This window comes from Ictidomys tridecemlineatus, chromosome 5 (genome assembly GCF_052094955.1).
Source record: "Ictidomys tridecemlineatus isolate mIctTri1 chromosome 5, mIctTri1.hap1, whole genome shotgun sequence".
NCBI lineage: Eukaryota > Metazoa > Chordata > Mammalia > Rodentia > Sciuridae > Ictidomys > Ictidomys tridecemlineatus.
This window is the reverse complement of record NC_135481.1, coordinates 61,075,709-61,091,083: the sequence shown is the minus strand read 5'-3', so window position 1 is coordinate 61,091,083 and position 15,375 is coordinate 61,075,709. Positions and strand designations below refer to the sequence as shown.

The 15,375-nt window shown below is 41.3% G+C and overlaps 1 long non-coding RNA gene across 1 annotated transcript in view; it reads left to right on the top strand.

Annotated features, from left to right (window-relative positions):
- LOC144377819 (uncharacterized) overlaps positions 1–15,375 on the top strand; it is a 126,759-nt gene that overhangs the window by 94,425 nt on the left and 16,959 nt on the right. The window lies entirely within an intron of this gene.

The following is a 15,375-nucleotide window of genomic DNA, read 5'->3' as shown; positions in this document are numbered from 1 at the left end:
TAGCTAATCACAAATGCAATGACAGATTTCTAAACCTAAGCCTGGAAATAAAAGCACCGTGGGATACAAGTTACCTGAGGGAGAAATTTGGATGATTAGATAGAAACAGCTAAACAGAGGCAGGGACGGCTCAAAAGAACATGGACTTGGCCAGGTAGCCAGGTAAAAGGAAAGAGGACACAAACAAAGCAATATAAAGACTCAATCCTAGCACTGACATTGACATTTACCAGTTTTGTGATGTTGGGTTTGTCTTTACAGCTATGGGCTCTAGGTCTTTAAGGTCTTGCAAATTATTCTTAATAACCTCCACATATTCATTGAGTCCCATCCAAAGGCTTATAGAAGAAACAAAAATCTTCTTCAATAAATTGCTATAGTTTCTAGAGAAACTGGTTGGAAATAGGGCCCATATTTATTTGACTTAAATGGAATCTCTGCTTCTCCTTAATTCATATATCCTACCCTGCAGTGAGTGTGCATCTTAAAATTTCTAGATAACAGAGAAAAAAAATTTCAAACCATAATTAGGTGGTTGTTAGCTACTTCCTGGCTTTATCCATGGTCATTAGTAAGTCATGTTGTTTCTGAAATTGATTTTTCTGGGAGTTTGGAGGAAGTTTTTTTGATCACACTAGATGTGTAGACTATTTGGAGCATTCTAGGGTTAGAATAATCTTGTGAGGATGCTTGAGGGTATGTGATATTGAGATGATGTGTAAACTGAGCAAACTTGATCATTCATTCAACAAATATTTAAGGAACCCTGATGAGGTTCCAGGCACTACACTAGGTGCTGGGGAGATGGCAGAGACCATGACAGTCCCCGTTACAATAGAGTTAAAAAATTTCCTGTGTGACAAGTAGTGGCATATGCATTTAAAATAGGACACAGTTTCATGTTAGAAGTGTCAGAAGCCTGCAAGAGACTTTGGCACTCAGTTACCTGTCTGTTTTTCCATATTCCTCAGCTGCCTTGCATCTTGTAGGGTTGCGTGATTAGTTTTTACCAAAGGTGTGTGAGTGGAAGTGAGGTGTGTTACTTTCATTCATGGTGTGTCTTCTCCACACTCACTCAAGGCCTACCTGGATAAGTTTGGAGACCACATATTCCAGAGAACATCGCTCTAAGATCAAGGAGGACTGTCTGGTCTGTCTCAGACTGTGATGTGAAATATAAGCTTTCTATGTCAGCCTCATAAAAGACAAAGACTGTGGCAATGTTCCAGATTTACAAAGGCTTGAAGAGACATGACAACTAAATGCGATGTCTGCCCCTAGACTGGATCCTGTACTGGGAAGGGAGAAATGCTACTAAGAACATAATTAGATCTGCTGAAAAAAATCGGGGTATGGATGTCAGATTAGATAAAACAAGTATTGAATCAGTGTTAACCTGTGAGGATGACAATTGTACTATGTATATGTAAAAGACCTTTCTAGTCTTAGGAGAGATACACTTGAAGTGTTTAGGGGCAAAGGGCTATCATTTATGTCATTTGCCCTCAAATACTAAAATAAATGGGATAAAACGTTGACAAATCTGAGTAAAGCCTATATAGACGTTCCTTGTACTATTTTTAGTATTACAACCTTTTCTGAATTTATATTCAGACTAAAAATAAAACATTACACTGTTAAGTCACTGAGGTTTGGGGGTTACTGTTGCCACAGCATAACCCATACTATCTTGACTAGTGGAGAGGGAATTGGGAAACACATTACAGGGTAAATAGGTTGCATTTAGTGGGCCAGAGAAAGATTTTCCAGAAGAAAATGATTTGAAAAATAAGTAGAAGCTAGCCAAGTAGAAGAGGGAGGAAAATTCTAAGTAGAGAACTAAATTTTTGGAGGCCTAGTGGGGAGAGTGCAGTACTTCAATAACACAAAAAGAATTCAACATGGCGGGAGGGAGAACATGAGAGGTGAACCTGGAGATGTAGACAAAGCCAGGTCCTGAGGGATCACATAAGCCACGTTAAGACATTTGGACTTTATCCTAAGGGCTAGGAAGGGTTTTAAGCATGACTGATGTGATAAAATTTACATTTAAAAAATTATCCTGGGTGCAGAATGGATTGGAACAGAAGATGTTGAGGGCCACAGCCGAGTTGGGATGATGCATGGCATTTTTGCCAGAAGTAGTGGTTGAGAGGTGACGCCAGCGAGCCATTAAGATGATGACTTTTGAGTTCCCGTTGAGTTCCGGTTGAGCTCTCGCGGGGATTCCTGAAGAGTTCTCGCTGGTTGGTGAAGTTCCGGTGGTGGGAGTTCCTGTTGGTGTGTGGTGTGTTCCTGGAGGAGCCCCGTGGGTGGCATTTGGGAGAGTTCCCGGGAATTGTGCTGGTGGAGTTTGGAAATAAAGTTTGTTCCTGCTTGAGTGGCTTGTGATTTGTGCCCAGCCAGACTGCGGCAAAAAGATGATTATATATGGGAAAAAATGAATGGAGTGGTGGCCATTGAGGTGGAGAAGGGTAGGCAATCTGAGAGTTAATTAGGAGAGGGGGTTCTTTGACCTGGGTGACTGATGAGTGTGAAATGGGAGGAATGAATGACAACTCCCAGTTCCTGCTGAGGGAATTGGGCAGATGGTGCTGCCATTGCCTGAACTGAGAGACCCAGAAAGAATATCAGGTTTGGTGAGGAAACAATGATTTTAGTTTGGACATTTTAGTTGGGGCATCTGCTAAAGACGTGTTTGGGAGACAGTTGCATGAATGGGCAGGGAGCTCACAAAAGAGGTCCAGGTACAACAGGGATGTGGGAGCTATGGACACCTTTGTGGGAGGGGTGAGGTCCCCAGGAAGAGCATAGCATGGAGAAGAGGGCCCAGAGCAGAACCCAAAGGCAAACCAGGATTACAGAGGATAGAGATTTGCTGATGAATCTGGGCTTCGGTACAGGGTAGTTGGCTATCGCCATTCTTGCAATGCAGTTTCTCCTTTTGAAAATATGTCTTACCTCCTTGCATGTAGAAAAGCTCTGATAGATGAGGGCTTTTTAGATTTAGAAACTTTAAACTAGCATGTTTCTATTTAGTAGGGTTCTTTGCACTGTATAGTGATTAAAGTTACTGGGCAATATGTTGATATCCCATTTTACAAATAGGGACCATAGAGTTCAAAAAGTTTTAAATATTTTACTTCTTGTTTCTCTGGGATTTGGCTGACAAACTGGGGATTTGATGCCAAGATTTTGGCTTCTGTACTTAGTAAAACTTTCAAATTAGTTATTCAGAGGTCAAGACATGTTACATATGCCATTAATATTCCTTACTAAGTTTTAATCCTCAATTGAATCTCTGGCTCAATCAGCAGATGCTCTTCTTTTCACTGATATGATTTTTGGAAGGTTATAGGGAAGCACAAATTTTGGCCAATTAATTAATCACCTATTCATGCTTCAAGATGTATTCAGGTATGCCCCCAATGCAGTGCTCATTCTTCATCTCTAGGCTGGGCTAAGTGTCCTCGGACAAACTTCCAGCATTCTGCAGACAGGTCTGTGTGTATGGTTTTCTCCCCTGGCTACAAGCACTGTGAATCTCCAGCACTGTGAGCAGGGCTCATAGACTATGCTCCACCTCAGGACTAGGGAGAGGATATTGAGGAGACCTGGGTCGTGGTTGTGATTCTGTTGTGGGTCTGTCGTTGGCTGTGTCAAGGCTGCAGACTTCTCCCCTGTCCCTGGTGGACCTCCTCTCATGCAATTGTCGACTTTCAGAGTCGGCCATCGACCACAAACCTCTCTTCTCTGTCACTTTCTCCTTTCTACACTCTCACCATTCCATACAGCAATTTGACTTTTGGCAGAGAATAATTTGGCCTTGCCAGCAATTTATTGGGTCTTATAGGACACAGGTGGCTTGTCATCTTTTATAAAATGCACATAGCAGGCACCTAATTAATGATGATAATAGTGATAATGCAAGGACAATTGCACTAGACACATTCTGTGATAGTATTATGTCTGGTAGGAACTGTGGTCTTGACTCTTTCTGGGTCAGTGTCTTTGCATTTGTATTTTAAGATGATGTGTGTGTTGTGGAGATGAGCATCCAGGTGAGCCAGCATCCCCTATGTGCTGATATTGCTGGAGTAGCTGGAAATGAATTTCATGAGAAGGTAGGAGGGAGGGAGAAAAAGAGAGAGGAGAGGCAAGAATTCAGAAATTTGGAATGTATGGATCTACAGGAGTAATGGTATTATTTTTGACTTTATAAATAATTTAATCCTCAAAACAAACCCCAACCTAAATATTGTCTTCATTTGAAAGGTGAGAAAACCAAAGCCCAGAGAGGTTAAATAACTCGCCTAAGATCATATCCTTGGAAGTGGCAGAAGTAGGATTCGAACACAGGCCTGAGTGACTCAAAGCCATGCTCTCAGCCCACAATACTTCTACCTCACCTCCCAGGACAGTAATGCTCAATAGTTAGTTTGATCATTAGGAAGGCCCGGAGAGATACTTATGGGCCATTCTTTTCACCTGAAATCAGAAATACCAAACACACTACCCCATGGGACCACCTTGTGCCCACTGAGTAGTTAAGGTAGAGTTTGACTTAGGATTCGCCTGAGGTACAGAGGCTTTGGTAATCACTACACAGCTGCTCATGGTGTAGCAGTAGTCTGTCTCCTTTGAGAATATTCTTTCTTGCTTGGACATATTTAGCATGGCTCTATTTGAATTGCTGAAGTTATAGCATCTGGTATTTTGTATGCATTTTCTCTGAAATTAAAAATTTTTTAAAAACTCTACTATTGTTCTCCCTGCAGCAAAGTGTCTGTCTCTCTCTGTTCCCCACCCCCACCTGCTTTTTAATTTTAAAGCATTTCTTTGGCACGGTCTCCTCTCCTGACTGTGTCTGCCTTGATGGAATTTGGGTTTCAATAGCATCTGCTCTGGTTCCAGCAGGATTTTGAGGACTTTTAAATTTATCTGCCAATCCTTTTAAGCAACAGGCTACCCTTTCAATAATTAAGGGAAAAACCCCACAGCCACTAACAACCTGCCCTTCCTCCCCTTTCTTTCACACTAGTCCTAGCATTTCTGGTTAACAGTTCTGCTGGATAAATTAGAAAACAAAATCTCTGTGGGTGACCAGGCAAAACTTATTAATCAATCATATAACCCTAGCAGACGACACAGCCCTAATACAAATATTTGTGCTTCTGTCATTGGCACTCATCTGATGGCTGCCAAATAGTGACAGATTTTAAAGACAATCACATTAAGTATTAATCAGGCTTGAAAGATGCAGCCATGCAGAGGCATACTAACGAGTAGGCCTCTCCTTCCTGTGTTCTGCACTAGCAGCAATCCACACCAGCATAGTATTGAAACTGTCCTTTTCCTTCGTAGAACACCCCTTTCAGTATGCTGCAAAACCTAAAACAATGTTGGCTGGCTGAGTGACCTTGAGCCAATGACACAACTCCTACTAGATGATGCCATGGTCTCCAGGCTCCCCTGATTATGCCCACGTTCCTTACTCTCTCTCTTCTGGGCGTGAGCAAGGGCTAGAGGGTCAGTGTGGGAATTAGTGAGTGGATAGGGGTTAGAAAAGGGGAGCAGACCATGGAGAGAAGTCAGCACGGAGACAGGGGCTCAGCTGGGCCTGGAAGGAAGAAGGCAGCTACAGGAAAGGGACCCAGGAAAGGCTGGGAACAGCGGGCTACAATATCTGGGCATCTGTGAGGGCAAAGTTTCCAGTCTACATGCTCTGGAGAGTCAGTCCCAGAGAGAAGGGAATTAGTTGGAGACTGAGGCTTTCCAATGGGTGATGGATGCTCAGAGGATGTAGAGAAGAATCAAAGTTCCAGACCCACCAGAGTTCTTCTTTGAGTTGCCTGGTCCACCGCATAAGGAGATTTGAGGTTCCAGGGCTATTCAGAGTTCCTGGGTATTAATTTTGAAGTCAGACTATACAGAGTTGCCAGACAGAAAAGTGGACTGACAGCTCAGTCAGGGTCCTGTGGGGCCTTGTCCAGCTAGGGTTGGCTTTTAAGTTCTGTGATGTGAGAGATGTGAATTTATCTGTTCTGAGATGTCCAGATTCAGGGAACTGACTCACAATGACCAACATGAGTCACAACAATCTGACTCATGTCAGATTGATGTTTAAGTGGAAGAAGTCCAGTTTCTTACTGAAGTAAGGTAGGGGTAAGTGTGTGTGTGTGTGTGTGTGTGTGTGTGTGTGTGAACAAAAGAGAGAACATGAAATTGACTAGCTGGTGCCTTCTCTCTTTATAGGCAAACCTACAAGTTATAATTTAAAATGTGATTTGTTAAGTGCAAGTTCCCAAAATGACATGTCTTCTGGACAGTGACACAAACATACCAGCAAATTCTTGTGACTTGATATGTATTTTTCTAGACTCTTTGAAGAGCACTTGTTCTCAATCTACTTTCACAATCTTTTCTGAACATTTAATGGGGGCTCCAAGTCATTTCCTGGTCAGTAAAGCCCCTCCAGTTAGGGTTTTCTCAATGGGTAGGGAGGGAGTTAGAGGCCTGTAGGTGAAAAACTAGGAGAGAAACTCAGATGGTAATGATCTCTTGGCCCCTCTCTCGGCAATCTATTTAAGCTCCTAATGTTCCTTTCTTTCCTCATAAACTAGAAAATTACTAGAATCATAGAACTGCAGGAGTTGGAAGAGGCCTTAGGCATAAACTCCTTGGGTGCAGTTTTGCCTCTTAGGCACATATCTTGTCACTTGCTTAGGGGACATGTGAGTGAGAGATGGAAGGAAGGGCAGAAGTTCTTTCCCCTGAATCCCCCAAAGGCAGATATTTCTACTGCCTTTGAGGGATTCAGGATAAGGATGCTGGCAAGAAAAATAGTTTCCTATGGGCCACCTTTCCTTCTGCTTCTTCATGCTTCACTCACTCCTACGGCTCGATTTTAATCCTACCCAAGAGCCACCTGAACTTCTCTATTCTCCACCCTCCTGCTGGGGCGGGGACCTGGCCCCACAGTGTCCCTCTTTTTTGCAGTGCCCCTTGTCTTTGCCTCCAGTGTCAGTACACACCCTTAGGAGGCCCCGTCCAGAGCCCCACGGCCCGACATGGGAAGGCAGGGGCCCCCTCACTTATCTTTGCTCCTGGCAGAGAACCCAGCCTAGGGTGAGAGGGAATAGATATTTGTTAATTGGAATTAAAATGTGGGACTGTGAGTGGAGCTTTGGGGTTCTATTTGTAGCACTCTTTCTTCTTCCTCAGAAAGGATGAGTATTGGGAGTCTCACCATCTCTCTACAGAGAGGGAAAAACAAATAATGTGCCTTGAGCACCCCTGCACATAGCAGGAGTTGGATTTTCTTTTTTTTTTTTACTCTGGCATTGTGATGTTTTCTTTTTTTTTTTAATTTTTAATTTTTTAATTTTTTTATTGGTTGTTCACAACATTACAAAGCTCTTGACATATCATATTTCATACATTAGATTGAAGTGGGTTATGAACTCCCAATTTTACCCCAAATGCAGATTGCAGAATCACGTCGGTTACACATCCACAATTTTACATAATGCCCAATTAGTAATTGTTGTATTCTGCTACCTTTCCTATCCTCTACTATCCCCCCTCCCCTCCCCTCCCATCTTCTCTCTCTACCCCATCTACTGTAATTCATTACTCTCCTTGTTTATTTTCCCATTCCCCTCACAACCTCTTATATGTAATTTTGTATGGCAATGAGGGTCTCCCTTCATTTCCATGCAATTTCCCTTTTCTCTCCCTTTCCCTCCCATCTCATGACTCTGTTAAATGTTAGTCTTTTCTTCCTGCTCTTCCTCCTTGCTCTGTTCATAGTTGCTCTCATTATATCAAAGAAGACATTTGGTATTTGTTTTTTAGGGATTGACTAGCTTCACTAAGCATAATCTGCTCTAGTGCCATCCATTTCCCTGCAAATTCTATGATTTTGTCATTTTTTATTGCTGCATAGTACTCCATTGTGTATAGATGCCACATTTTTTTTTATCCATTCATCTATTGAAGGGCATCTGGGTTGGTTCCACAGTCTAGCTATTGTGAGGAGTTGGATTTTCATGGGTAGTGCCCCATGGGGGATAAAAATACAGAGTCCGGGGTGTTGGGGTATCTGGATTTCACAGACTGATGAGATAAATTGTTATACCTGAGTTTCTCTAAGTTTTGGAGTTTTAGCCCTTCCTGTCTTTTAAAAGCTAAACACAAAGCCCTTGTTAGTCTATTGAGATGTCCTGGGGGACTGCCCAGGGATGGATTCCTTTGCAGGTGTTGGTGGACCCTGGTTTGACCTGGGGGTGTGGTAGGATAGATTATTTGCTGGGACTTATGAAACTTGTCCAGCTCTATTAGCATAGCTAGAACCAGTTCCTGACCCCTTTCCATCTTCTGCCACAAATTTCCAATGGTTCAAGAAGAATAGAGTTCATTTCCCCTGATTACTTTCTTTTCATTATTTTAATGTCAATCTCATCTTGGTTTCTCACTCACATCCTGAGTAGCAATGAGGAAGAAAATATTGATCACGACCCAGGAAGCTGTGTCAAGTGTCTCTTGAGAGCATCAAACACACTTGGTTTTTGTATGGGGTCAATAGATCAGAAAATTCTTCCAGCTTCTAGATATTTCTGTTGCATAGAATCTTCCATTTTATAGTCTGAAATAGATGATGCCACTTTAGATCATTGGCAGATTCAGATCCAGCCCGTGCCAGGCGCAGTCACTCTTTGTTTTTTTTGTTTTTTTTTTTTTTTTTGCTGTTGGGAATTGAATTCAGGGGCACTTAACCACGGACCTGCATCCCCAGCCCTATTTTGTATTTTATTTAGAGACAGGATCTCACTGAGTTGCTCAGTGCCTTGCTTTTACTGAGGATCAACTCACGATCCTCCTGCCTCAGCCTCCTGAGCTGCTGGGATTACAGGTGTGCGCCACCACTCTCTGCAGAGTCACTCTTGATCCCTTTGTATGTGATTGTGTCTTCTTTTCCATGTTGGCGCACATTTGCTTCCATCAGCTGCCCGGATTCCCTGCTCTTCGAGGACTGTCCCAGCCACTAGAGGTCCTCTGCCCAGACACAGAGCTATCCAGTGCCTGGGAGCTTATGATCCTAGTCTCCTTAGCCAATGATTGACAGGCCTGGGGTATGAAGGGTCAGCCACCTGCCTGGGGCTGGAACACACTCAGGCATAATTTATACTCCAGAATTTCCCTGTGGATCAGGTGGACGCAACTCCCATGGGCCTTAACCTGAAATTGCACCTATGATACGCTTCTTTTTCTTCCTGTTCTGCCTTCTCCACTTTCTTACCTGTTTCTCCTGGGAATCTGTCTTCCTTTTTATTTGTTGTTGTTGTTGTCCTGAGGATAGAACGAAAGCCTTGTGCATGCTAAGACTGGGAGCACTTCTTAATAAATCCCTTGTCCATGAATCCTCATTTTAGGCCTGTTTCTGGGGAACCTGACCCCAGACAATGATGCCAAATTGAATTCTCACAGCAACCCTGTGGCAATTGAATTAAAATAGTACTTTCATTATTCTCATTTATAGATAAAGAAATGAGATGCCTAGTTAGTTCTCAAGTGATTTCCATAGGACCATACAACTAGTAAGGTACAGAGTTGTGGATTTCAGAACCTCTGACTTCACATCCTGGACCTAGTTATTTCCTATTCTCTACTGTAGAATCCCCTTCCATCTCATATAAAGGCTGGTAGTTTAGGCCAGTGACTATGCAGAAAATATCTACTCTCATATTATGGACAAAAAAGTAAGCAAAATAATAATGAATTAATTTATAAATATATAATTATAAACCATGATGAAAGCTATAAAGCTATCCAGGTTTAGATTGGGTAATGTGTATGTGGGTGTGGGGTGTATCCACCCCCTTTTTGGGAAAAGATAGGTTTGCATGAGAAAACAAACAACTCACTCCTGTTTGCCTGAAATGCAATGGCATGCAGCTGAATGAAATTAAGCTTAATTTTGTATTTTCTGTTGAGGTAGGGTTAATTTTTTAAGCTTCCTGTGATCTGAAGCTGTGTTTTTGTAGCTTGCTTTCACTGTCAACAACATGTAAGAAGTCTATCCACACACAACTCACCGCCTCCCTTGCACAAGCCCCAAGACCTTGGCAAGCCTCCTTGGTGCCAATCAGTAGCTCCTAGTAATGTAAAAAGTGGTGGCAGCTTTGGCTTCCCCATCACAGAGTTCCTCATTAAAATCTGTGCTTGGCAGAACAGTTGGTCCTAGATTACAGATTCTGGCTTGTGGTGGGGCAATTGAAGGACAGAGACAATAAATGCTCACAGCTTGTTAATGACACTCTCAGAAGATGGGGTTCCCTTCTAGATATTTTTTTTAGAGAAATTTGGGCCACTGATCATACACACAGACATTTATTCACTCATTTCTAAGCATTCACATTCTTTCTCTATAATGTAAGAGAGAGTAATAAGCACAACTTTTCAAAGTTATGTTTTTATTTCTCCAATTGGTAATCATAAAAGAAAGAGGGGCTGAAACCTGTCATTCAATAGACCCAGTTTAAGTTACAGGGAAGAATCTAAGAGGCATAAGAAGCTTCTCTGACCTTAAGAGAATCCCTGTGATTTAATTATTATCAGGGATAACAACAATACTTATGACAATTGTTAGATTCATCTCTGAGCTGCTATTTTACAGTTGATGAAAAATTTTCAACTTTTAAATCTCATTTTTCCCACAATCCCTTCCTTGGAGTGGAAACTCAGAAGTTTTTTTTTTTCCCCCCACTGATTCACCATTAATAAAGAGAAAGCTGGTTCTGTTACTGCTAATCCAATCCCAGTTTCTAGGGTTGTCACCTGTGAATGACTCAGACCCCAAATTACATTTAAAAAAATCAATCTATTTTCACAAGTTGTGAATTTGGAATCAGAAAAGGCTAAAACAGCATCTATGGGTACTAATTCTCCCAAGGTCTACTTTAATGAACTTCTGGTATAACAACAGGGATAACAAGGATAATCATATTTCTAGCTACAGAAATGTCCACAAATACCCAGAACTTCAAAAGTCAGGGTTGGAAGTTTTTTTGCTTAATAGACACTAGATAGTGCATGATGATTTAAAAAAAAATTGTTATAGCCTAACTAAATTCTCACAATACAAATGTTAATGATAATGGTTTACACTTATTGAGTTCCTACCACATGCTGGGAACATTGCTAAGCAAGAGGGAGTCAAAGAGGTATAGGATGGGGTCCAAGCCTTCAAGCAGTTTGTATTCAAGTTGGGAAGCTCTACTTTGGCTAACTGGTTGATGATTGGTATGGAGAAGAAGTTTAGTGGATAGAGATATTGCCATGGTCTGGCACAATCAGAGGTGGCAAACAGAGGAAATAGAGCAATGTAAAGACCTTAAATGAGATAAATAAAGGGGCATGGGAAGAATGCTCCAGGCAGAGGTAGTATATAGAGCTGGAAATGTATGAGTTATGAGTTATATTTAAAAGACAATGAAGAGAATAATACAACTGGAGTGAAATATAAGAACAGAGGTAGAAACATAATCCTTGAAATCCAGGTGCCAAACAAGATACTGGTGGTGGCTACAATACACTGGATGGTAATTAAATATGGCAAATATAATAGCAATAGTGATTGATGCCATCATTAATGTCTAATATTTACCTGTTCCTGCTGTAGGTATTTACTGTTCTTTCTCATCGAATCACTCTTTAAATCAGTAAATTTTCATTGCCCACTGTAATTCTCACAAGAATCCAAAATACTTGTTATTACTTTCATTTTAAAATGAAAATACTGAGGCCCAATCGGACTAAGTAACATGTAGGGTCACACAGCTAATTAATGGAGGAGTCTTGATTTGGGCCCACGTCTGTTGGTCACAGCCTGCAGTTTCCCCCATGCTATCCCTTTACAGGGGTGGGCATATGGAAGTTGTTTGGAAAGGTGAAGACAGGATGTCATAACAGAGAGAATCTTGGAGGTGGGCAACTATTGCAATAGGCCAGACACTGTAGTGGTAGCTTGTGGTGTGAGGAGAAAGGGAGGGAGGGAAAGGGAGGGAGAAGGGGAATAGCAAGGATGGTGGAAGGAGACGGTCATCATTATACAAAATACAGGTATGAAGATGTGAATTTGGTGTCAACATACCTTATATACAAACAGAGATATAATAAATTGTGGTATAAAGGAGAATTAAGAATTGTAATACAAAAAAAGAAAAAACAAGAGAGCTCATGTATAATGGCATAATTTGGCATGAAAATACTTTATATACATAGTTACAAAAAATTGTGCTGTGAATGTATAATTATGAATATAATGCATTCCACTATTGTCATGTAATAAATAAATAAATAAATAAATATGGCTTTCCACTATAAAGAAAAAAAAAAGAATATGTGCATCTAAAGGACAGAGTCCTTCAGACTTGTTATCTTAGGAGACTTTGGCCTTGTTCTGACAATGCTGCCATTACTCAAAAGTATTGAGAACTCTTCCTTCAGAATTGTCTTCGACCACATGGAAAAAGTTCTAACTTCAGCCACCATGTCATTACTCAGCCTGATGACCCACTTGATTTTCCAAGCTTGATTCCAACTCACTTGTTTCAGAAAATGAAAACTATTAAGGGACAAAGCTTGGTCACTCTTGAGGGCAAGCTCAGGTTGTTCTCACACCCAGGGGGACAGTTTGGACCATGTGGACATAAGGAAGTCCTGGTTTTGAACCCTGACTCAACCAATTCCTTGGCCAAGTTATTTAACTCAGTATGCTTCAGGTCCTTGAGCTACAGAATGTATATTATGATTCCTTTCCTGGAGTGTGGTAGTTTTAATTAGAATGTTTTCAGCAGCAAATGAGAAGTCAACTCAAATTGACTTAAATAACGTAGAAATTTATTTGCTCACCTCAGGATAAGTCCAGAGGTGAAGTGGGTCCCGGGCAGAATACAGCTGTGGCTGACTTCAGTTCTCTGAAGTTCTCTTGGCTCTGTCTCTTCTGATGTCCACCTTTGTCATCTGGCTGATCCCATTTGCAGTTCTCAAGTCATTAACAGCATCTAGGACAGTTTACTTTCTTCTTTATTTCTAATCTTTAAGAGAGAAAAGTCTCTTTTAGAGTTGAATATTTACACTTTCCTTTCGTCTGTTGGGACCAACTTAGGACACATGCCCACCCATGGACCAGTGCTCAGCAGTGAAGGGCCATGTGTGAATTGGCTTAGCGCAGGGTAGACTGGGTATTAAAAGGGATTAAATTGTATAATTCATAGGCATTATTTGGTCCACAGCTAATACTCAATGAAAGTTCGTTATTTTTCCTAATAATGAGGAGAGTATTCTTTGGATAAATTACACATACATGCCTGACATCCATTGTCTATCTATCTATCTATCTACCTATCTATCTACCTACCTACCTATCTATCTGATATATTTATATATGTATGGAATGTCTTTAAGGTTTATCTTTACTCCCTCCTTTGATTCAGGGTCACACTCTTTCTTCTCACCAGAACAGACTACAGAACAGTGCACAAGCTGAGATGGTAGCCCCAGACTTGTTTAGTGCATGAGAGAAAAAAAACAACAACAACTCTTGTTGTAAATGGAGACAGAAATTGGAACATATGACCAGGTATGGAGTGCTGAGTGGGGGTTGGGAAAGATGAGGAATCAAGAGAGGAGGCACCAAAATCGTATTGATTTTGCTTTTGCTCTATTCCTTCCAGCTCTGCTCCTGGTGCTATCTCTGTCTTCACATTAACTCATCAGGGCAGGGTGCTGGGATGATGTTGGTGGCTCTTATATGCAATTTGAAGAAAGTTTTAAACAGCTCATCCATCCAGGCATTTTTAGGACCCATTTCATCTTTATGTTATTTGGCAAGTAGCTGGGAAAGACCAGAACTGAGGCTTTACACCTATTTAGCACCTGGTTAAGCATCACTTGGCACCTGCCAAATGGGTCTCTACGTTTTAGGGGGAATTTGCACTGATTACTGTACTAATTAAGCAGAAGTCATTGTTACTTGCAATCATTAGGCTAAATCGGTTTCTGGGGAAAAGTCTTGATAAGCAGCTGCCCAGCTGAAGTGGATTTGAAGGCGCCCCACGCTCATAGCTCATGCGTTAGCAGTTGCTCTCATGCTATCGGGTCCTTAATGTGACTGAACTCAGGGATAATTGACAGTCTCAATGCTGGGTGACATGGGTTGGGGAGTCTTAAAAGGTGAGATGTTCAAACTTAATTGAGGTAAATGATACTAAGTACTGAGCATAAAGGGCATGCCCAGGAGTGAGTAGATATTTCACACATGCTTAAGCCCGCAGTTATCTTCTTTGTCATTTTTGCCTGCCCTGGTTCCTTTTCCTACCCCGGTGACCTTCAACTTACCCTTTAGGTTACTGGGAACATTTTGTAGACAACGTTTTTGTGCCTGGGGTATGGGAGACTCTCTGAACTTTGATACTTAGGATTTATGGGAACTTTTGCTGGAAAATTTGGGGGAGGAACATTGTGTGGGAGAGGGATGGGGAGGGTATATAGCAATTGCTTTGATTTCTAAAATGTTGGGAGTGCTTGTGAGCATCTGAGGACTTTTCCATGGGTAACAGATTGTTATAAGAGACCAAGAACGTCTCAAAGAGCATCAGATCCTCTGCCTGAAGACAAGCAGTTTTGAATCAGGCACAAACTGCCTCTGAAGACTTATTTTTCTATCTTTTTTAATAACACAGCTACTGAGCTTTATAGAATATTGTGTTGGAAGTTAGAGAAATGCCAAACTGGATGGGTAGCATGAAAAATACAATGTGACATAGAACCTTATCTATATTTGTGTACAAAATTTACTACTTTGAGATAAACTTAAGACATTGTACTGGCTATTTCTGAGATGCTAATGTGCATCATGAGGTCAGTAAATTTTCCCAACATTGTCTGTTTTCACAAGCCTTTCCTGGAATCCTGAGGGAGGTAATTTCTTTTGGAGGAGGAGGTAGATAGCTCCATATTATTAAAAATTGTGATGATGTTTGGGGGCAATTGCATCTCACTTTCTGGAAGGTTGGAGAAAAGGAATTCAATTTGAAGCCGATGGAAAATTTCAAACATGGGTGCAATCCCATATAACAAATGCCACTGTAATGAACATCTCCACATCCCAGTGATTCCCAGTGGCCTATTTGTACCAGGCAGTATTCAATGAGGAAAAACTGCTCTAAATAAAAATGTGAATAATCCCTTGAAGTTTATTCTAATAGGAAACTATGGCACCAAATCTTCAGGGGCAGGGCTGAGAGTGATAAGAGATACTGCCTTGGAGAGCAGCCTCTGCCAGACAGTTTCCAAGGGGGTTATTTGAGA